This window comes from Sorex fumeus, unplaced genomic scaffold (genome assembly GCF_029834395.1).
Source record: "Sorex fumeus unplaced genomic scaffold, SorFum_2.1 ptg000128l, whole genome shotgun sequence".
Taxonomy (NCBI): Eukaryota; Metazoa; Chordata; class Mammalia; order Eulipotyphla; family Soricidae; genus Sorex; species Sorex fumeus.
Genome location: NW_026606185.1, coordinates 50,061,131 through 50,085,893, shown reverse-complemented (window position 1 = coordinate 50,085,893; position 24,763 = coordinate 50,061,131).

Below are 24,763 nucleotides of genomic sequence, written 5' to 3'. Positions count from 1 at the left end.
TTTGGTTTGGGGTCAATCCAGATGCTTATCCTGAGAATTGGAAAATAAGTGTCCTCCAATGACCATAATATTGGGGTGCTATGAACTCTTGGCAAGAGCGAGAGAGCGTGCATGGATGCAGCAGAAATGGATGAAACGTTTGCTTTATCTGAGACCCCTGTGGTATTTCTGGTTTCAACATTGCCCCTCATTGACCCCAGGTCTTACACACGGGAACCTTTTCCACACCCAGTCACAATGCAAATTTGCACCTCCCAGTCACAACGCAGGAGGGCCAGGTCACTGCCTGTTTTCCATGAGATGGAAAGGAGTCCATCATGGAACAGATGAAATGAGCCTCTAAGGAGCACAAACCCATGAACACCCTGTCAAGTGATGAAGGCAACTGGGTCGCCAAAGTCATCAGCTAGGAAGGAAAGGGCAGAAGCGGGGACAAGTGGGCACTCTGCTTCTTTGCTGATAGCTTGACCAGGGGCCTGGAGTCTTCCAGTAGGAGCTCCATGTTTCTGGGAGAAGTGCCAGGACACAGGAGAGTCACACTCATGTCTAAGAGATTCAAAAGCAAGTTAGCCGAGGGACAAGTGGGAGCTAGGCATGGGGGACTGTTAGCTCGCACCAGCCCTGATCTGACCAATGCTACTGAACTGTGACTAGCAAGCACAGGAGACACCTAGAGCTTGAGTGTTTCTAAGGCCCCAGCACACCAACACCTTCTGCCCAGCCTGGTCATCATTAAGGACTGCCCAAGAAGCACAGGTGTTTCCCTTCTGCTTAGAGAAATTAATGAGTGCACTTTTCCAGTCCTGTTAATACTAAAAAGGGAGGAAACAGACCTGCTATCGCGAGCAGCTTCTGGGATGACCGGGGCATGTGGAGGAGGAGTGGGGATCTGCCTTTTCTCCAACCTATATGTTGGTACCAAGTCACAACCTCCCACCTCCACCCCTCCTACCCTGTCCCAGGGTTGGGAACCCCTTGGGTCCAAGGGGCCTTGATTGGACAGGCACCATCATGGACCTCTTCCACCTCCATTATTCAACTTGTCTCCCTTGGCCACTCCCTGAGATCCCTAGTCTGGGCCCCAAATCCTTCCTGCCCCAGGACATGGCTCACAGAATATCCTGGATAAATTCACCAGGCAAGAGGTTGGATTGCAGGGGTGCTCAGGGAACACTTTGCTTGGTGACTTGCTAAAGTCCTCTTGCTAAAGAGCCCTCTGTAGTGTTCCCAGGTGTTTCCTTTGGGTCATACAGATCGAGCATGGCCTCCAGGTCCTCCCATACCCACAGGAAAAATGTGACTGGACAAGCTCATTTCAGCAGACTTAAAGAGGAATAGAAGACCCAGTCAGCTTCCCGCTCTTACCTGGCCACAGAGACCAGTTGAACAGGAGGGAAGGAGGGAAGGGAACGGCCAGGAAGGGGTTGAGGTATGTCATGTATTCAGCATGGGAAGGACTTGGAAAGAGGAAAACTGGGTGAGGAGGAGTCTCTGCCTCCAGAGAGGAAAACAGGGAGTGGAGTAGCATGGCTTATTCCAGTCCCTGACTCGCCTAAATGCAGTCAGAGGCTGGAGTGATAGCACAGTGGGTAGGGCATTTGCCTTGCACACGGCCGACCCGGGTTCAATTCCCAGCATCCCATATGGTCCCCCAAGCACTGCCAGGAGTAATTCCTGAGCGCATGAGCCAAGAGTAACCCCTGTGCATTGCATGGTGTGACCCAAAAATAAATAAATAAATAAATAAATAAATAAATAAATGCAGAGTCAGAGCTTCAGGCCTAGCAGTGGCCCCCTACTATCCTTAACGTGGTCTAAACTACACAACTGCCAACTTATATTTCTTGATAGCTTTGCAGTGTTTTAAATTTTACATTTGCACTTGGACCTGCAAATTGTTCACCCTTTTTATACTAGAAGCACCAGATAAAACCCGCTACCCCGTGTTTGCCCACCCTTGAAGTCCCATAAAACTCCATTCAGACACATTCCTCCTTCCTTGATCAGCACGGTATGACCCACTGCTGACCAGTGACCACTGGCTACTGGGCCTAGAAACAAGCTGTCCCAAAGGAGCGGCATCCAAGACTCCAGCTTCACCCAGACATGCAGAGAAGTACCTGGTTCTCTTTTGTACACTGACTTCATGTTGGATTGGCAATATTTCGGATACACTGGATTAAATGAAATATACTACTATGAACATTCTCTTTGACTCTTTTGTTTTACTTCTTTTCAATGCCACGATCACGACCATCCTGTTATTCATCGATTGCCTCCAGCAGGCCCCAGTAACGTCTCCTTCGTCCTCCCCTGAGATTTTTAAAAAAGTGCCATATTCAAGGCTCTTTCAGAGTTAGGAGAATGAGCCCCATCATTGTTACTGGTATTTGGCATATTGGGTACGCCACGGGGAGTTTGCCAGACTGCCGTATGGGCAATTTACATTCAGTAGCCTGCCAGTTTGTCCAAAGTAGGAATGAGATAATAAGATGTTGCGCGGCCGTGAATGCTGGGTTTTATAGTCTCTGAGTCTTAGCTGTTGATGGGATTACACGGCGCCAGGGGGCCAGTTGGTGGGTGTGACCCCCGCCTACTGGAATTTGGAGGATCTGGGTGGAGGATGCTTAGCCCCGACCGGAGTAGGCTTGGAGATCTCAGCCCCAGGACCCGCATGCCTTTGTTCCTCTGCCGGTACCTTCATGTGTGCGGAGAGTCGTCTCAGCATGGTGGTGACTGGCTCTGGAGGTCTTCGGTGGCTGGAGCCCTGGTCAGGGTGGGAAGGGAAACTCAACCCACTCCCCTCCAAGGGCCATATCACCCTGAACATGCCCGATCTCATCTGATCTCTTTTCAATGTCACTCTAGAAAAATTATAAATCACAGATGTGATTTAGATGGGTTTTTCCCCCTCCCTTTTGACACTTAAAAGAAAACCTTTCTATAAGGACACATTCATACAGGTGATACACCCTAAGAGGCAACTCTTGGGTCTTATTTCCTGTTATTACTTTATTGAGGTAAAATTGACATATAAAATTATATTAGTTTCAGGTGTACTGCATAATGATTCAGTATTTTTAGACTGCTAAGTGATAACTACAATTATTTTATTTATTTACTTTTGGTTTGGTCACTACAATAATTTTAGCTATTATCTGTCATCATACAGAGTTATAAAACATTTTTCTTGTGATATAAACCTTGAAGAGATATTCTATTATATTTATATTATTTTAATAATATGAATGTGTATAATTCTTACAAATACTATTACACATATTGCAGTATGATGTTTGACTTCTTTGGGGGTGGCTACACCCAACAGTGTTTAGAGTTTACTCCTGATTCTGTGCTCAGGGATCACTCCTGGTGGGACTTTGGGGACCAATGGGGTTCTGGGGATCAAATCTGGGCCAGCTATGTGCAAGACAAGTGCCTTAGCCACTGTAACATCTCTCATATGTATGTACTATACATATGTATTATATGTAGCACAGCAGCACTGTCCTCCCATTGTTTATCGATTTGCTTGAGCGGACACCAGAAACATCTCCATTGTGAAACTGGTTGTTATTATTTTTGGCATATCAAATACACCACGTGGAGCTTGCCAGTCTCTGTTGTGCAGGTGAGATACTCTCGGTAGCTTGCTGGCCTCTCCGGGAGGAATGGAGGAATCGTACCTGGATCGGCCAAGTACCTCGGGCAAGGCAAATGCTGTACCCGCTGTGCTATCGCTCCAGCCCATATATTATATGTATGTAGTATACAAAAATATGTTATATATAAAAAAGAATAAATAAAAATAGCACTGTAGCACTGTCTTTCCGTTGTTCATCGATTTGCTCAAGCAGGCCCAGTAGCATCTCCATTGTGAGACTGTTGTTACTGTGTTTGGCATGGGTAGTTTGCCAGGCTTTGCCATGCAGGCGAGATACTCCCGTAGCTTGCCAGGCTTATTGTAAATGATAAATTCTAATTTATTATTTATAAATTACAAACAATTTATACATACTTGTGAGGGTTTTTTCACATTCTTATATTTTATTTTCTTGGACAGCACTGGCCTAAGCCAATCTGTATTCCATCCTGTTTACCCCACATTCCCTTACTCTTTACATGTGGGTTTCCCTTCATTCATATTTGGGGAGCTTCTGGGGACTTTCCTAGTACCCTGCACATTTGCTGTTGGGAACTCAAAGACTGTCCATTCTCACAGAGGCATAGTCATGCTTAGCCTAGTGCCTAGCACACAGCAACAGACATTGTGGAAATTTTGCAGAGGTCTCCATTGCCTACTTTTGTTCCTAGTCCCCATAAACTTCAGCCCCCCTTAAGACCCTTATCCCTTTAGGGATACTGTTATAGCTTCCACAGTTTTAGTTTTATGTCACAGAAGAGACAGCAGGGATACTTTGCCTCAATGCCCAGGCCCTAGCCCCAGAGAATTAACTTTAATTGGCACGAGAATGATGAAGTCATAGGAAGGGAGGGTGCCAAGACTCCTACTACCTGATCGGCAGTGAGGCTTAGAGGCTGCACAGGACCCCAGGTTCAGCATCTGGAGTGTTCTGGTTGCTATGGCTGATTCTCACAATACCCCAAGATCAGAAACTTGAGCCCAGGAGAACAAGAGGTTGGGATCAGCCCTGGGAACAGTCAGTGGCCATCTGTCCCCCGAGCACCTGCCCTTGCCACCTCGCCTTCCCCTCGTACTGTCCCTCCAAGAATCCCTCCAACCCAGCAGTCTGATTTTTGATGGATTGGCCACTGAGCTTTATTCGACAATGTATATCACTCTGCCAATATGAATTTGCAAGATGGTAAAAATATAACCCCCCGAAAAGATTACATGAAAGGGGAAAAAATCATTAGGCAATTAAGAATGGCAATAATTCACCCATATCTATGCTTTGGGAAGAAATATTGCCCCAGGGAATTAGCTCTGCTTATCACTTTGTCATCTGTCTGGGGTATGAGTGAGAGGAGGTTTTGCATGCATTGCTGATCATTTCCTGCAGTATTTCTAAGCATGATCAAAACAAATGTCAGGCTTTTAATAGAACCTTGTCTCACTTGGGGTAGCCATATTTGTACATACGAATCAAAATTACTAAAGTTACAAAACACACACTTCCTGAAGCATCTCCACAGAATTCTCATCCACGGAACCACCTCTGACCTTCACAGAAGTTTTGAGCCATAAGAGACCTTAAAGGTCACTAGTTACCCTAAGTATTTTGTGGAGGACACATGAGGCTCAGAGAGAAGGTTATGATAGAAATTAATTATGTATATCTTTGGTTTTACAATTAATTTCTAAAGAGGTGATTTGGTTTGTGGGTGGAAAGTTTTAAAAGATACCCACTCTACCCATACTTACGATGAACTTCTCTATTCCAAGCTAAGAAACTGCCGATTTTAGGAAACTCTCTGTAACCATACTGATAGGATTCCATCATGTGCCCACATTGAGCATGAAGCAAAGGAATGATGAATTTGCAATCATACCCTATAAAAACAGGTTCTTGAAACCCTAAGCTTTGTCTTTGGCTTTAGTTATTTGCCTGCCCTAGATTCACCAGTCTGATCAACTGGTGTAATAAAGACCTTCTTGACTGGAGCAATAGCAGAGCAGGTAAGGCATTTGCCTTGCACACGCCGATCCGGGTTCCATTCCTCCACCCCTCTTGGAGAGCCTGGCAAGCTACCGAGAGTATCCTGCCCGCACGGCAAAGCCTGGCAAGCTACCTGTGACGTACTTGATATGCCAAAAAGAGTAACAACAAATCTCACAAGTTGTTGTGAGATGTTACTGGTGCCCACTCGAGCAAACCAAAGAACAACGGGAGGACAGTGCTACAGTGTTCTCCCGCCATGGATGGTCTCAGTGTGTTTGACTATGCAAACCCAGAGAAAGCAACATGTCTAAGCTCACACAGCTAATAGAGACAAAAATACCCTCAAAACCTGGGACCTCCCCCAACTTGTAATCTAGCAGGAGCCTATGTCCACCAGCCCACTCCTTGGCCAGCTCACCATCCTTCATGGAGCTGGAGGAGAGGGGTGATCTCATCTCTCAGGCCATTCACTTAGAAGCCCTCTTTTCTCAGTCATCTTCCTTGGCTCCCCCAGTGTTCAAAGTGCTCCTCTTCCATTCTTCTGTCCCTGCCTTCTCCTCATCATTTCACTTCTCACCATGCAGGACATTGGAAAAGCCCCTTTCCTGGGCAAACAAGAAAACCTTGGATCGGGAAGCCTTGATTTGACCTTCACTTCCTTAGCCCTAGGAACCCACTAGGTGCCCTATAGTGTGATTTGAATGAATCCATAAGACCTGGTTTGCTCTTGTGATGAGAAAGTGAACAACAGTTTGTTCCTTGCCCTTCGAGATGACTCTTCGCTATAGAAGAAACCAGAGACAAGGTCTTTGGGTAACGGATTCCCTGAGAAATTCCTCATCTATAATCCTGGTCCCTCTCCCCCAGGTCCCCCGCTCTACCACCAGCCTAGATCCCCCAGCTTCAAACACTCCATTTCTTAAGGAACAAGGTCTTATTTCTTCTGTGATGGGTTCTCTCTCCCAAACCTGACTGCAGAGCCCCATTCTCCTTCCCCAGCCTCATCTCCAGGTCAGCCTCAGGCCATACTGACTTCTCTATCTGCTCACTGGGTGGACCTCCTCCCTTCTAGAACCTTATTACTCACCCTGCTGTGGTTGGCACAAGGAGTGCGTGTAAAGTTATGCTATAAGATGGTCAGGTTTTCTGCCCACCCCCAACAGTGCATGCTCTGTAGTGGTCAGCCTGGACATGGAGACTTTCAGGGAGAGGTGGCAATCTCCAAGGCATCCAACACTGCCAGGTGCTCCCCTTTAAGGAGCCACCAGCATCCACAGGCAGATGAAAGACCATAAAACAGCACACCAGGTCTCATCCGATGGCCAGAGGGAGACAAATAGGCAGAGAGAGGTGACTGGGGCATCCGAGCTGCAGAGACCTGACAACTGGGCCACAGGACACAGTCTGCACCCCACTCTCACACCTGTCACATTTCTCTCTCATGGACATGTAGCATCTGCCTTGCCCCTCCCTGAAGGTGGCTGGCCTTGGCATTGGGCTCCGTGAAGGAAAAGCAGTGGATACAGTGATGAGATGTGCCAGGCTGGACCATTAATGAGAACCTGTCTTCCACCTGGTTCTTCTTAGGAAGCTTGACCCTGGATTCCAGTCACTGTATTGGAGGAGCCAGGCCACAAAGCCAAGGAGCCACACCGGGGGTTTTCAGCCCAAGTCCCAATTGCTAGTCACCAACCCCTAGACCTGTGAATTAGAAAACTTCTGTGACTCCAGTCTTGTAAATTTCCAACTGCGTGGGCTGACTCCAGGCAAAGCAGACTTGCCTGGCCTCTAAGCTCATGAGCAAACAAACAGCTGGTTCTTCAGTGAGAAGCACCTGCCAGGCAGTGTTCAGGATGTCTGGGGCTTCCTCTTGGTGATCTTCAGTCAACTAGTCTGCAGTTCCTTGCAAGGGCTCAAAGAAAGGGTATGGGTCAGGTCCTGTGTTATGGGGATTACCCAGGTCACCCTGGGGCTCTTGGGGATCTGACAATGTTCTGCAGACTGTGTGGGCTCTAATGGGAGTTGGCTACATGGAAAGCAAGTGCCTTACCCCATGCACTCTCTCTTCCTGCCCTGACAGCTGTAATATTAGACCACAAAATTTAATCAATCCTTTCCTCACAGACTCAGTAACTGAGAAAACAACTGGGATCTCTGTACCTCTTCAGCATTCAGTAAGAGGGATTCAAGTCATTTTCCCATATATGTGAGAAAGACCAAACCTTCCCCAAGATTTCTGGAAACTTGTTCTTGAGTCACAGACACCTACATTCATTGCATTTGGAGAATATAGTGTTTTCTTGAACTGAAACAGCTGGGCTGCACATAGGGTTTTCTTGGATCAGGACTCAGATTAAATTTCGTTTCATTTCCACACACCTCACACATATAAGGCATTTGGGTATGCCTTGGAAAACCAGGGTAAGTTGCTTGACTACTAGTATCAGACCTTGTTCCTTAAGAAAATAATAATATGAATACAAAAACACCTAAGCAATTTCTGCAACTTAAGCTCCATACCACTAAACGCTCTTCCTTCCCTCATCAATCGAAGCTCAATTCACTCGATGATTTTTTTTAAAGCTTCACCAATTTCATTGTGCAGTACATTTCTGCTCTCTTCCATTATTACAATCTGTCTCCCATGTACAGTTATGGGTTTTCTTGAGGAATCACCTGGATGGCCAACGCAGTTATATACCTTAGGCCAACACCTTCTTCCTTAGTCTTGAGGGGATCTGAAGAGGTCATGGATGCCCAATTTGGTTTATTACTGAACGGAATCAACAATCAACTTCTCAAATAACCTTGAATGTCATTGTGAGCACTTATCAGCAAGCTCAATCTCAAGAACATCCTCATTTCTCCTTGATCCCAACATCAGAGAATGCAATTCTTTTAACACAGGCTCATGTTCCTGTTTCCTCAGCTCCATTCTTCTTCCTTTTTTGTATAGTGTCCCTGCATCCCTTAAGTCTTTGAAAAATAGACAATGCCCTCCTCAATGAAGGCTTGAGATTCCTGGTAGGGTTCTTCCAGAAGAAGGGCCTGAACCCAGAGATTGGGGCTAGTCATTTATTTAGGGGGTGATCCCAGAAAAAAGTGAAAAATCAGAAAGAAAGGTATGGGGAAGAGAAAAGATCATCTGTTCTTAGGTATGGTCATCTGACATCCATGGACCTATGCAATGTGAGATGAAGGCAGAGTCCCAGTTAGATAATAGACTCATAACCCTGGTGTGATCTACTGGCTCTTTGTGCTACCTCTGGAGTCATACTCATGTGATAGAGACACATGGGTCTGGGAACCAGCAGGGATAGGAAGCATAGAACACTTTACTAAGTCCCAATGGACATAAAATTGTATTGGAAATCAATGGAAAATTTTGGGCTTTCTGATTTGCTTACTGTAGCATCACAGAGCTTATCCATTCGTGATCTGGAGTCAACCCATGCAGAGCTTGTCTCTAGTATTCAGAGGTGAAATACTTATAGATGAAGGAGAAATTTTCAGGAAAAGCAGACCTATCTCAATGTGGCAGAAAGGTGACACTATTAAACCATCTCTACTTTGGATCATGAGTAGTTATTTTCTCTCATTATCACCAAAGAACATCCACCATCATCTTTACTCATGGGGGAACTCTGATGCACCCTTAGTAGAACTGGGCAATGGGGACAGGGACGAGGGTTGGCATTACTACAGTGAGCTTCTCTAAGGGCTGTAAGGTCAACTGATCTCCAGAAGAGTCACCTGCCACATCCAATGTGGACAATATGGTCAGTATGAGGAATTACCCCAACGAGACCAACCGATCTCCCCCTCCATTGAACTTGCCTACTCAGTGCCATTTTGTTTCCAATCAACACAGGCTTCCATCAATACCATGGGATGCTATTTGTATGTTAATTCTCAGCTCTGCTTTACCTGACTCTTTCTTCCCCAGGTACAGCTCTAAATGAAGGTGGGGCTAGAAAATGATTGCCTGGTGCTGGTCCCAATGGAGGTGAGAAACCCAACAGTCGACTTGAGATCAACTCATTGACGACTAGCCCCAGGCAGAGTACCACAGCCAAAGGGATCCAAACCTCTCCTCTTCTGCAACTTCACCCATCCACCTTCCCCCCAGTTCCCCAAAAGAGGGGAAAATCAATTTCAATCAACGTGGAATGTAATATTATCAAATGTCAGCTGCTGAGGTCATGCGCTTTGAAAATTATCTTTGACAGCTTCTGGTCGACTTAATTAAGTGCTCCCCAAAAAGGGGAGGGGGAGGGTGGCAACAAGACTCTGATTGCTAGCCGCTCTGTCTTTGTGCGGCCCAGCTCCTATTGACAACTCTGAGCAAGATTGCCTTAGGGGGTTTTATTGATAGATTCTTGCCTGATATTGGAATGATTCTTGCACAGATAAATCACATTTAGATTTGTTGGTAATTGAGGAGAATTGATTGGAGCAGGAGGGATGCCCCCAAGGGGCGGTCTCCTTGTCCTCGATGTAGGAAGCTCAGGGGAGAGTGGGGAGGGGTACCATCAAGAGAGCAAGAGCCTGCAGGAGTGTGTGTGTGTGTGTGTGTGTGTGTGTGTGTGTGTGTTGTTGGGGGGGGGGCGGGTGGTGGAATCCAGGCTTTATTGTTTACCTGTCAATTCTGCCCTCCTCTGAACCTTGTTCTACCTGGTTCTCTCCCACAGGACGGGAGTAGAGGGGAAGTGGGGGTGGCAGAAAAAGGTTCGTTGCTAATACTTTGGGGAAAGGCTGTTTCAGGAGTGTCCAGGGTCATGTGACCATTGCCTTGGCCAGAATCTCATTCGTCATTCTCAATCTGTCTATACCCCTTTGCTTAAAATGCGCCAGAGTTTCAGAAACTTGTAAGCATGGGGAACATCCACACTCCACAGCCTGGCCTTTGTGGGTGAACCCTCACAGTGTCCAAACTTTACTCTGCCCCTCCTGGAAACTTCTTCTAGATTCCTGGATGAGGGGGGTGGAGTGGAGGCAGATTATGGGGATTCATTCCCCTGTGGGGACTTTCCCCACAGACAGAAGCTCAAGAGCTCAGAAAAAGGATCATCAGAGAGGAGGACATCTGGAGCACAAAAGGGGGCACCATAGGACTTCTCTATGGCCAACATCTGTCCCTCATCTCTCCTCTCCCCCTTCTCTCTTCCCATCCATGGTGGGATGAACAGTGAGCAAAGCTGGAGCATCAGTTCCCAGTGCAACTCAACATCAACAGGAGTTCGAGTGGGAGAGGGGCTGGGTCAGAACATGGCAGCCAGGAGTAAAGGGAGAGTTAGGACTGGCTCCTTGAAACCCCAACTCCCAGGCAGTCCCTTCACCCATCATTTGATTTTTTTTACTTCAGCCATGCACAAATGGAGATGCAAAGGCATGAAGTGATGGGCCCAAGGTCACACAGAAAGTCAAAGGCATAAGAAAAAATAATGCCCGAAAGCTCAAGTCTAGGTTGATGATGGGCAAAACTCAACAATGAGTCCTGCCGTGCAGTCAAGGGCCACAACCACCTCTGGATCAGCACCACGAAAGGCTGGTGCTTCCAGGGTTACCTGAACACTGCCCCTTGGTCATGGCAGCTGGAGGGTTTGGCTTTTAAGGTCTCTCCTTGTCCCACTCCTGCAATGGTCAAGTGAGTCCCCTCTTCCTGGCTGGTTCCTGCTTGGCTTGCAACTGGGAATTGTGATGAACAATGCAGGTGCTCAAGGAAATGACACAGAAACATGAGGCCCTGTACCTGGGAAAGCTTTCCATCCCCAAGGTCCCAGCTAGAAGGTCGGAGTCCCAGAGGACACCGGAGCTAGCCCCACTCTTCCCAGTGCAGAGATGCTGAGTTCCAGGCCCTCACAGCTCTAGAGCTACAAACCCAAATGTTGCCTGTGATAAGGTGGGGGCATTCAGTGCCTGATTAGACTTAAAACTGTAGCCTCCTGTCTGAGAGGCTCTCCTCACATTTGGGGGCTGCAAGAGAATCAGCCCCTGAATGGCAAGGCTGCTAGGAAACCTCAGTCCTCCCAGTTGGTCGCTGGAGACACCTGTGACCAAAGGTGTCCTCAGGATGATGATTCTAGACCCTTGATAATGACCATAAAGTGTGACCAGGGGCTTCACTTGGGCTACTGTAGCAAAGCATCACAGGCTGGTGGGTTGAGAAAACTGACATTCATTTCTCACCATTCTGGAGACTGATGTTCAAGACAGAGTTTGTAGGGGATTCAGTTCTCGGTGAGGTTCTGTCCCTGCCTTATGGGAGCCATCTTCTCACTGTCTTATCTCTCTGTTGTCTTCTTCCATCATCACTAATCCATCAAATACCATCAGCTTGAGGGTTAGGGCTTCCACATAAGATTGTGTGGGGGAGGAGAGGGGAGACATCTATTCAGCCCACAGTGACCGGGGTCCCAGGGATGTGGCAAGAAGTAGAGGAGGGAGGTGATGAGCACAGACTGACCCAAAGCGCAGTCACACACGTGCAGCCCAGAGCCTGGAGGCCTTCCCCTTCCCCTACCCTACTCTGCAGAATTCCACCTCTACTTCCCCAGTCAACGCCCTTAGCTATTTGCAGTGTTGGTCTTCAGAAGAAACTAGGTGTAAGGTATTGCCACTGCAGGTCTGTTTCCCTGTCATGATCAAGGTCTACCAGTCACCTAGAATGGCAGAGACAGTACCCAGCACCAGGACACCTGGCAGAGGAGCCATCACGGGGCTGAAATCATGTCTCTTGATGCTTTGTGGACTCAGGCTTAACTAAGCAGCCCACCAGGGCATCTCTCGGGGCAGGCACTTTTATCACAAAAATTTGCCATGGGTTAGCCTGGACACTGATTTGACATAAATTTCCCTCACACCTTTGGAAGGGAAGGTTTCTCCTCCAGGGCGAAAACCCTTCCGGATTCCACCTACCCTATCCCCTCAGCCCCCACTCCACCTTGCTGGGCCTGCACCTGGGAGCTGATTCCTCCTTTTTTTCCACTCTGCTTGGGCACAGGTCCCTGCACTAGACAGTTGGTAAAAATGCACATGTGAAGATGTCTTAATATTAAATATAATTAGATATTATACCACATGCAGGGCTGTATGATTAGTGAAATATATGATCATTAGTTATTAGATTAATGTGTCTACTTGTGTAACTGAAAGCCATTTGCAAGCCGAAATGAAATAGCTCAATTTGCTGTAATTGACTGATCTCCCAGAGAGAGAGTTGTGCGTTTGCTTATGTACAAGGCAGTTTCTTCAGATGTCGCCCCAGATGCAAGACAAAGAGCGGCTTCTCCCAGCCTCCCCTGCCCCCACAAGCCGTGGGGTGAGCTCTGTCACTGAATGGACTGGGAACACTTTTCGGGTCACCCAAGGATGCCTTTGGGTGTTTCCGCAGAAGAGAGTCTCAGACAGACTCCCTGATTTCTCTGTGCTGAGGGGTCACCTCAGCCTAACTTCTCCAGCTTCCCCCAGGGAACATTGGCATCCTGCTGGTCAGGACAAATTGAGCTGCCTGGTAGACACTCTGCCCTAGCCCTTTCCCCATTTTTCTTTCTGTTTGCGTGTACATTGTTTCCAGGACAACTGAGCTGAAACTAATCTAAAAAACAAACAACAACAACAAAAAACGATGGCCAAAAACTCTACATTTAAAAAAAAAATGACATGGATACTTACTGTTTTAGGGTTGGTCTAACAACAACCAAATGGCAAAGAGGGTGACAGGAGATGAAATTTAAACTGGGTAGAGAGCGCTGGTTCAGGGGTGCATGCCATCTTCCCAACTTTACTTCATCCTACAGGGAGGCACTTCCTGGCTGTGTAAAAGCAAGTCCTCATTTTCCAACAGACAAGAAGGTGATGCGTATGTACAAAAGTCTCACCAGACAGGAGGTTCTTGGCAAGAAAGGGAGAGATAATTGTTGGGAAATGAACATAAGACTAAATGTTCACCTTTTATTTTATTATATTTTTGGGGGGTCACACCCAGTGATGCTCAGGGGTTATTCCTGGCTCTGCACTCTCAGGAATTATTCCTGGCAGTGCTGAGGCGGGGGGGGGGGGAGGGGGGGAAAGGACCATATGGATGCTGGGGTTGAACCTTAGTAGGCAGCATGTAAGGCAAACACCCTACCCACTGTACTATCACTCCAGCCCCTAAATGTTCACCTTTTAAAAGTCCCTCCACATTCCTTCTGATTCCACAATTTCTTTTTTGAATAAGCAGTGTGGCAAGTCACCCTATTGTAAAGATTGGAAGACTGAGTCAGATTGAAGGTTGACAACAGGATAGTGGGCAAATTGCTGACTATCCTAGACTGCAGTTTCCTCTGGGGAGTGATGTGGTCTGTTCACATTTCTGCTTTTTAAATCCTTATAGCCAGAGCTGCTCATCCCTTAATTTCTCTTCTAAAGATGTTTTCCCCTTTGTAGAGTATTTAGTGATCAGTGTCTTGAAAAACTCCTTAAGAGACTTTAACTAGAGGTTTCACTTGCAATTTTATTTATGAATCACATCATCAATCAAATTAACAAGTATTTATTGAGTATCTAATAGGAGTGGAAGATGGTGCAGTAGGAGAGAAGGACAAGCAGTCTAAGATGTGACCCCCTGTCCACGGGGGACCTTGGAGCTAATGGGGAAGACCCACGAGACAGGCTTCACTGTGGTGCAAAGGAGAATGTGTTGGTTGCCAAGGGGAAGGAGAGATGTCCATGTTCTGAGGCTCCTTCTAAGGACAGAGAAGCAGCTGGAGGCAAAAGAGGCCTGAAAAGGCTGCTGGGAAACTCAGGCAGGAGGGAGCCTTGCAAGAGCAGCCACCAGACGCTGTTCAACACACTCAAAATTGCCTTTCCCAGCCTCCCTTCCTCCCAGTGAGCTACACAGCTGGACTCCTCTGCCTTTCATGCATTCACCTTTCTAGTATCCTTAACTGGACTTGGAAACTCCCACAGGGCCTTTGTTCACAGATGTATCCTCAGATTTTGCCATCCAGTAGGTGGTCAATAAATGGTGATTGAATAGCACAGCGGTAGGGCATTTGCCTTGCACACAGCCAGCCGGGCCGAGCTGGGTTCGATTCCACCGCCCCTCTCAGAGAGACTGGCAAGCTACTGAGAGTATCTTGCCCACACAGTAAAACCTGGCAAGCTACCTGTGACGTATCCAATATGCCAAACACAGTAACAAGTCTCACAATGGAGACGTTACTGGGCCCGCTCGAGCAAATCGATGAACAAGGGGAGGACAGTGTTTGTTTGTTTGTCTGTTTGTTTGTTGAAGAATGGAATGGCAGGGACTTCCCCTATCTCCCTTCCTTGCATTCACACGCTCTACCCTCCATCACATCTTGTCCTGTCAGCTATAGGAATAGTCTAATAGCTTTCTTTTTCCAGAAAACTTGGGCCATTTACCAGCTTCTGACTTGTATTCTTATTCATCATTTGTGTGTGTGTGTGTGTGTGTGTGTGTGTGTGTGTTGTATCCTTTGAGATCACTCCAAGTCCCTGGAGAGCAAGTTTAATCTCATTCATTCAGCCCTGTGACACACTTTCTACAAGGCAGGCGCCGAGCTAGGCACTGGAAACCCAAAGTGCAGAGGCGAAAAACAGTCATGGCCTCCCATCAGTCCATTGCACAATAGGAGAAGCCAATAAAGAAACAGCTGTCCAGCCTGTGAGCAGGCTCGAAGATGCATACAAGCATCTGGGGACAATATAGTTTGTCAAAGGTACACCAGAATTAGAAAAGCAAGCACAGGGGACCCAACTGAGAGAGTTTCCAACCAGGGACATCATGAACTGAACTGCCAGTGGATCGGAAGCTACCAACTTTGTTCTATTTTTGTTTTGCGGAACACACCAGTGGTGCTCAGGGCTTACTGCTGGCTTTATGCTCAGGGGTCACTTCTGGTAGTGCTGGGGGTGCACATGTGGTTCAGGGGGTCAACTATGGTTAGCATGTGCAAGGCAAACACCTTCAATGTAATATCTTTTCAGCACGTATTACTGTTTATTGGGTCTGTAGTGAACTGTACATGATGTGTGTATCTGTGAGGGGCGGGGGGTGCTAGAGAGTGAACTCGGCCTCACACATACAAAACATGACCCCTACGACTGAGCCACACCCCCGTCCCTCAACAGACACCTCAACTGCATGTTGTTTTAAGTGTAACAAAGTGCATTGAGTATATAATTACCAAGATAGTCCCACAGATTCAGATATTTTTCTGTCCATATTACAGATAATATAAATGGAGGCTGAGAGTGCTTACATGATTCATTCAAGTTTATAGAGCCAGAAAGTGGCAGAGAAGGAGGTTGAACAAGTTAGCCCCAAAGCCCAGTCCCTTCCTCTTCTTGTTCTCAAGGCAAGCAAATGGGAAAGCTCAGCCGTGCGGCACCCGCCCCACAGAATGTTCCTCTGGCTCTCTGCAACCTTGGCTAAGAGCAACAGGCTCACACCTGGTGGGCCCTAGACAGACACTGAGGACAGGACCTCCTCCTGGCTGTGCAACACAATTCCCACATTTCTTGTTTCTTCTGGGATGTGAATTCGGCCCTTCCACCTCCTCTCTGATGCCTCCTTCTCACCCTCCATCCCCACATGCATGGATCACAGTGGCTGCTCTGGCAGTGCGGCCTATTTGGAAAGGTCCTTCATGAAGTGTGGCCAGTTGGGAGTGACTGACCTCTTGGTCTAGAATCAGAATGTAGCTTAGATTCCCTGAGCCTGATGCCCACATGTGTCTGTGACCCCTGACTGCTGCCCTGGGGGATCTCAGGATAGGGGCAGTTTTCAAGGTGCACCCAGCACGTACACATTACTCCCTGCCCACACACAGCTCCCCACATTCCACCATCTTCGATTGAAGCCCAGTCTCATGAGCCAGTTACCACAGTGCTTTCTAGACCAGGTCTCTCCCCTATTCACTTGCCCTTGCACCCCTGTGAGCAGGGACCAGGCCTAACTCTTCTGTCTTGACTGGCAGGACCTGATGCCTCCCACATTCTTCCAGACACGACCACTGCTAAAGTACTCAGAGTTTCTTGTATCTTTTCTCATGTTGAGTGAGTGGGAGAAATCTGGGATGCCAAAAGCAAAACCAATATTTTTTTCCTAACAGCTGTGTAGTATTCCATGTGTAGATGTACCATAGTTTCTTTATCCATTTATCTGTTCTTGGGCACTAGTGTTATTTCCAGATTCTGCCTATTGTGAATAATGCTATAATGAACATAGAAATGCAGAAGACTTTTCTGCATTATGTTTTGGGGGACATAATGAGTTCGATTCCTCCTGAGTTCGATTCCTCCGCCCCTCTCAGAGAGCCCGGCAAACTACCGAGAGTATCTCGCCCACACGGCAAGATATGCCAAACACAGTAACAATTGTCACAATGGAGACATTACTGGGCCTGCTCGAGAAAATCGATAAACAATGGGAGGACAGTGACAGTGACAGATGTTTTGGGGTCACTAGAATATATTCCCAGGAGTGGTGTTGTTGGGTGACATAGAAGCTCAATTTTGAGTTTTTTGAGGACTATCCATATTATTTTCCAGAAAGACTGGACCAATCGCCATTCCCACCGGCAACGAATAAATGTCCCTTTATCCACACAATACTGTGACTGAAAGGATACCATGCATATCATCTTTACCTTTTTTCAGCACTCGGTTTTTGTCCAGAGTGATCATTTCCAATTATCTTTGTCGTAGAGATCCCTTCTCTGTCCATCTGCTTGGTGGCAAGCTTCCTACCATAAACCAGATTTCCTGGCCCTTGTTTCATCTGTCTATAGGTGTCATTCACGTATTATTTTTTAAAACTTATACCCCGCAAATGAGAGAAATTATTCTGTTCGTCCCTCTCCCTCTGAGTCATTTCACTCAGCATTCAAACCACAGTATCTAAAAGAAAAATGAGAGAGAGAAAAAGTGTAGAGAGAAGAAAAGAGAGAAAAGAAAATAGAGGAGAAAAGCCTGCCATAGAGGTAGGCTGTAGAGTCGGGGCAGGAGCTAGTGGAAGCAAAATGGGACATAGGTGGCAGGAAATTGTGCACTGATTTGAGTGAAGAGATGGGTGTTGTGACATTGTATAATTGAAGCTTGATAATGAACAACTTTGTAACTATGGATCTCATGGTGATTCAATTAAAAAAATTTTTTAAAAGCAAATGATAACTGTAATGTGATAGTGAGGCACCGGATGTCAGAGGAGAGGGAAAGGCAGACCTAATAGACTCAAGTCTCTTCCCCAGCAGCCAAGCTCTGGGAACCATCTCTAGGGGTGTGGGGAAGAACTTTGCTCCTAGAGATGCCCACCTGCATCCCCCACCAAGAGCCAGGGACCAGCCTGGGCTGCTACTAGTGTCCAAACTTTTGGGGTAGACCCACCATGCTGTGCCGTGGTGGTGCCAACTTTTCTGAAAACCCCCCACATAGTGCTGGAAGCAACTAGCAGGAACCTGGCAGGACCACCGGTAAAGTAGATGGCAATAGTTAGCCAAAGTGGGTGCAGCATCCCTCAGCCCTGGCACCAAGCTTGGGGCCAGGCCTCTCCTCCAACCTCCCAATCCCTCAGGCCTTATTCTCCCCACTTTAGAGATGAGGAAAATGGGGGAAAGGAGGCATAAAGAGAGGAAGCTAAGTAAGTAGCTCAAGGTCAAACACCCAGAAGTAGCAAATGAGGAACGAAGCAAGAGGCTGGAGTGATGATGTTTCCAGAATACCAGTAGAATGCCACCTGGGCCTCCAGACACACTTTTGTGTCTGCTATGACATCTAGGTCAAGCTGTTTTATAACCAAATGTGACCACCTTTTCTTTCTTCTGCAAAGAGACTCCTATGTCCCTTCGATCTCTTACTCTCCTGGTCATTCGTGGTCTGAGTTGGCTGCCCATGTCTGTGGCACTGTCTACACTGGACACTGGCAGTGTGGATTCAGTGTATCTGTGCACACCCATATGAAAATAGCATCCTGAGTACACGACTCCGAACAGGGTACCTCGAAGTTGGCACCTGACCCTGATGCATGTGGGCCCCTTCCTGCCTCCCCTGAACACTTTTCTCAACAGAGCCCTTTCTGGGAGAAGGGGATCATTTTACTGAAGACAGAGCGAGTTGTGGGGTTCATCCAGTCGCCCATCTATATATTCCGTGTGTGCACCCGTGTGTCAGCCTCAGCAAGGCAGGCATCCATTCCAATCGTGGCTCTGAAATGAACAGAGCTGAACAATAAACTAAAACATGCCTAGAGCAAGTTGAGCAATAAACAGGTTTTTAATTTTTTCCCCTTCCATCTCCTGAGTGTCTGTCTCTGATGGATGATGTGACAGGAGAAGGCGGCCCCATAAATTCCAGATTCTGAATACTAAATCAGTGCATGGCAGCTGAGTGCAAGAACGCCAGAGCCCCCTCTTCCTGGAGCTGCTGTTGCATGGTGGGGGGGGGGGGGGGCTCAGAGATCCAGTCCTGCACCTCCTGAGGTGTGACAACTGTTGTGATCCAGAACAGCAGAGAGACTCCATGCTAACCGCCCTGGCCCATGAGGCAAATGTTGGAACTGATGCTTCTGAGAAAATAGGGCTCAATGAGTCAAACGGTCTGGCTCAAGGTCACATGAATGCCGAGATGAGTGGGTGGTCCCTGTGTGGAATTGGGGGATCTTGTTCCTCCTGTGAGTGGAGAGTGTGTCACATGTAAGAATTCTGAGCTTAAAGGGCCTATGAGTAAGAGATGAGTCTTAGAGTTGGGTAATACCAGGAAATGAGAGTGAAACCCTAATTGGTTTGTATCTGAAACTCACATAGAGAAATGGAGGCTCCCAGGGCATTGAGACGTGGCTAAAACAATGTACAGGAAGCTCTGGAGTGAGTGAGGGCATCTTTCTGTGGGACTTGGTAGAAATTTTATTTTTATTATCTTTTGTTTATCTATATAATTACAATAAGAAAAATAAGTATTGGGAGAAATATTGAATATGTATAAATTTTTCAAATAATATATTTTCATATTGGTAATGAGAAACTTGCCCTTGCTACTGGGAGCATAATGTTTTCCTATCAAGTTTTATGTTTCCAAAGGCAACACGCAGCTTCCGATCAATACTTTTTAACGACACGTTCCTCATATTCTCAATAACCACCCTTTGCAAGAAACTTTGTTCACAAGAGAAGGTAATAAAAATTTGAAATCTTTTTTTCTTACAGACAGAAATTCACACTAGTTGAAATTATATTTTAAGAATCAAACAGCTTTTCCTTTCATTGACAATTACACTGTCGGAATTTCTTGCCATCTCACATTTGGATTTCTAACAGAATTGAACTTTTGCATAGCAAATGTTTCAATATAATGATGAAACCTGATTTGAAAGCTACAGAAGCTATGTCTGAGCTGCCTTCCCTTTGAAAATGCAGCTGGAATTTACAAATGCAAGGGAGAATCAGAGGTGTTAGGTCTCACATGTCCCAGTCACTCCAAGAATCTCTGTCAGTCTTGCTAGTTTTGGACAGTGCTCCTTGGGTTCTTGGAGCACAAGTGCTCCATCCACTTACACTTCCCTTGCACACAAATGACTATTTGCAGAAGCAGATTCAGAAATTAGAGGCTATTCCTGCAGACCAGCACAGGCACTGTGTGTAGGTGCTATGGACTGCATAGGTGAGCCCATGGCTGGCCTCCTGGGACTTGTTCTCATCAGGCAGTGCTCAGAGGAGTCTCTCTGGGCTTTCTGCCTATGGCTTTAGGATCTCTTAGGATCCTAGAAGTATCAAAAGATAAAAGCATCACTATGTCTTATAAACTACTTATGGATTTCCCCCTATGGGGAGCACAGTTTTTTATGGCAATTGTTGAACAAAATGAATCTTCATGCAAGGTAATAACTGAAGTTTCTATTCTCTGTGGAGTTCCCTGTCTTGTTCATCAACTACCCAACACTCAGACAATTTAACCTTCTTTGCTCTATTGATAATTCTCCAGGTACCCTGTCCTCCAGGAAGACTTGGATCCAGCCAAGAATGTAGTTCAACTGCTCAACTTGTCGTTTTAGGACGCTTTTAAAAATGATCTTAGCAGAAATGGAAGTTTGAGAGCAAACACTTTGTGATATATGACTTTGTGACATTTAGAAGGGAGTGGGAGTGTGGAAATGTGAATTTTTAACTAAGACTAGAGAAGATTTTAGAGTGAGTGAGATCCTTTATCTTTCCCACCTTGTCCCCCACTCTAGCTCAGAGACGAATAAGACAAATCAGCAGGTGAAAGAAGCAAAGGAAATGGGGCCAAGGAGAACCGAGTGTTGGGGAACTTCCAGAAAGTAGCCCAGGAAACCATTTAACCATGACCATTCAGCATGGTGTCTGAGCAGACACCAGCAAGGCCTGGTGGTAAGTGTGTAGGTGACAGAACAGACTAGGGGGCATTTTGGTATTCTGGGGAAGGCCACCAACATCCCCAAATATATTAATGTGGAGTTGAGCAACACAGCTAGAAAAGAGGCAAAGAAGTTCTGTAGGTAGAATGAGGAGAAAGTGAAAAGCACAGAGTTGGCAAGTGAAAACAGGGTGAGATCAACTGCATGTGCCATTTTGCCATAGAGCAAAGGTCAACACCACAGAATCCACCACAGATCCACAAGGTGCCCCTCCTGGGAGGTTTCAAGATGTAGATCATGCTAGGGAAGTGAGAGCATGCTAGGGAAGTTTCAGCCCTAAGGGAAAGAGAATAGACCTAAGGAAGAGAAAGCAAATCAGGGGTTTAATCCCAAACACCCCCAAGTAGATCTTGCATTAATGAGAAAGGCTAGTCGTCTTGAACTGGTAAAACTGTTTTCCCCACGCTTGGAGGAAATAAGGGCTAGAGAATGAGAAGAGGCTCTATTACAACATCAGGATGGTATAAATAACTCAGACCTACTGCAGAATTCATAAATGAATTTTTAATGGTTCATTTTTTAGTATGACCCATGGAGGCAAATCCTCCATTTATATAGCAAACCAACACTAAATTTCAGTGGACAAAAGAAGTGAATATTTATTTTTTAACATAATGTGCCACTTTATCAAAGATGTTGTCTCTAAAACCCTTACCAGTGGCAGAAAGAGAGGGATGGACATAGAAAGATTGCATTCACCTGGCGAACATAAAGTAACAAAACAGGAGACTAACACCCAAGAGTGACTGAGATTAGTACCAGGAGTTTTGCTCCATGGCTTGGAGGCCAGCCACACATGCTAGGGGAAAAAGGAGCTCAGATTGAGAAAGGAGCACCAAATAAAGGGTGTTGGGAGGACCCTCCCAGGATGGGAAAAGCATGCTGAAAGTAGACTATAGATCAAACATGATTGCCACTCAATGCCTCTTTTGCAACCCCCAACACCCAAAAGGAGAGAGAAAAAAAAGGGAATACCCTGCCACAGAGGCAGGGTGGGATGGGGGGATGGGGGGTGGGAGGGATACTGGGACCCGTGGTAGTGGAAAATGGGCACTGGTGGAGGAATGGATACTTGATCATTGTATAATTGAAACCCAAGCACAAAAATTTGTAAATCCACAACTGTACCTCATGGTGTTTCACTAATAAAAATTTTTTAAATAAATAAATAAATAAAAATAACACCCTTACCAATGGTTAGTTAGGCATCTTAATGTGATGGAAATAGAATTAGACTCAGTGAAACTCTTGAGCTATTACTAGTAATGTGTGGATAAAATCTGGCTGGCCAGCTTTAATCCAGACATTAGTAGCAAACTCAGCTGAGACCCAGTCCCTGACCAAGGCTGGATACCAGGTGACACTGAAGGCTAAGTGGATGCTGGACACACAGTCAACAGCCTGAGTCCTAGTCTCTGGTGTGCCATCCATGCCATTTGGTGTGCCAGATCTCCAGGAAGTTGTTCTCCCTGTGATGTGCTGGAAGGAAAATGGATGGACCAACGGTCATCTGGTTCCCTATAAGACCAACCCTCTGACTGGAAATTAAGAAGCTATTAGGTAACAGATAACCTCTTTGTGTTTCTGTACTTAAGAATATAAGGGTTAGAAGCACCATACAGGTAGAGTTGGCTATGTTTTGAGACCACATCTAACCAGACATGTATTAAGAGCATACTATATAAGTCCTAGCTAGGCACTGTCAGGGAAACAATAGAATACCCTGTTTCAGACCTAAGGAGGAGAGAACTGCAGAGGAAGGACAAAAAGACGCTCTAAGGTTGACCACCTAGAGGTCCTTAAGAAGGAAAAGAACAAGCTGGGGTTCTTCCAGGTGAGGCTGTATTTCCCCTCTTTCACCGCATAATCATCAGAGAGTTTATGACAACTATCTTTCACAGAGTGAGGTGTAACCATTATGTGAAGCTTTCCTTGGTACCAGATGCTTTTCACTAATGCAGAAGAATCAGGCTGAGGCATGGGCACACGGGATCCTGTGCCTTTTTAATGAGTCTGTTAATGAGATTCCAAAGGCAGCATCTCAGGCCACATAGGGGAAGGAGACCCTTTTGAGAACCAAAATGTTTCCCCAGATGCCAGAAACTCAGACCTACTTAGCCTCATTTATTTCTCCCAGTCCTGGAGGTTTTCCAGCTCCCTTGAATGGTGAGAAGCCCGAGTTGCAGGAGGACACACAGGTCAGAGATGGCAGAGCACCAGGGACAGAATGACAAAATGAGGCTGCTGCTGTCTTCCAAAGACCCTGCCACCACACTCTCCTGCTGCCTTGCTGTACAATCATCCCTTACCATGCTCATATCTAAAGGACTACACTGTGTGTGAGGTAGTGGGGGAAGTGGGGGTGGATAACCTCAGAGCCTCATCTACACCAATATGCAACAATGCTTTAGGCAGCTACAGATAAGGAAAAGAAGAAAGATGCTGAACTGACCAATGACTGACTATATTGACCCTAATATTTCCAAAAGCATTTCAAGTAACCTACAGCAGGAAGCCATATATGTTAGCCTTTCTAGAATAATACTTGATGGGTTTCACATAAATAGGGGGAAAGAAAATTTTATTAAGTCCAGGGAAAAGACTGTTGCCACCACCAAACACAAAAGTTAGTTTTAGGTACTCTAGTAGTTGAAACAAAATGCGTTGTTGGAACATTATATGAATAAAACCCAATCATGAACAACTTTGTTACTGTGTATCTCACTGTGATTCATTTAAAAAATAAAATTGTTAAAAATTTTAGACATTTTCCAATAAAAGCAAAAGTGGTCTGGAGATAGAAGATAGATAGATAGATAGATAGATAGATAGATAGATAGATAGATAAAAAGTGTCTTATAAAACTAACAGATGCCTCTGCTTGGCAAGGGATAAAAAATTATCTGTGACCTAAAGAAGCTAGCTATTTGGTCAGGATGCTCTTAAATGAGATTCAACATGGAAAGGCATAAGCATTAGCCCAGGAAGAAAAAAATAATCATAAAGACAGTGATGGATTCAATAAATGGGGAGGGGGGGGACTTAAAAGTAGAGAACTGGTTAAGAGAGATGCAGTCCCAGAGCAGATCACAAATTGGATGTTTATGATGGGACATGGCCAAGAGATCAGAAAGGCCCGGTGATTTGAGGCGTGCATACTCAGGATGCAGACACAAAGCCAGAGGAAACAGTAAGTTGCTGGTTGGTGAGATGGAGTCTGGATGACTGCAGCCATCTGTGGGCATCTCATTACCTGGAAGAGGTAGGCAGAGTGGAGAGAGTTCAGGGAAGGGCACCAGCATGATTGGCAAGCAGGAGAGATTAATTTACGAGCAAAGATTAGAAACTAAAATAGGAGAGCAGGGCTAAGGGAAGCTGGCTCCCTGATGTGGGAGGGGAGGGTTGAGGGGGGGAAACATGGAAGTCTCAGTGGATGGGGAGGGAGCAGGAGGCCAGGCCTGGGCCAGGTCTATGAGGGAATGAAGAGGGCCAGAGGCTGGGGGAGATGATAGAAATGCCCACCTAAAGAGACTGAGGAACTTAAGAAAGTAGAAACTAAGAGAGAACAGTCATTTAGCACCACCAGATCCAGAGGCTGCGCAGCCATTTCCACAGTGGTTCTTGGCTAATGAAAGGGGGCTTCTTTCTTGGATGGAACAGGAGAGGACAGGGGTTCAATTCTCTTACGCACAGTTATTGG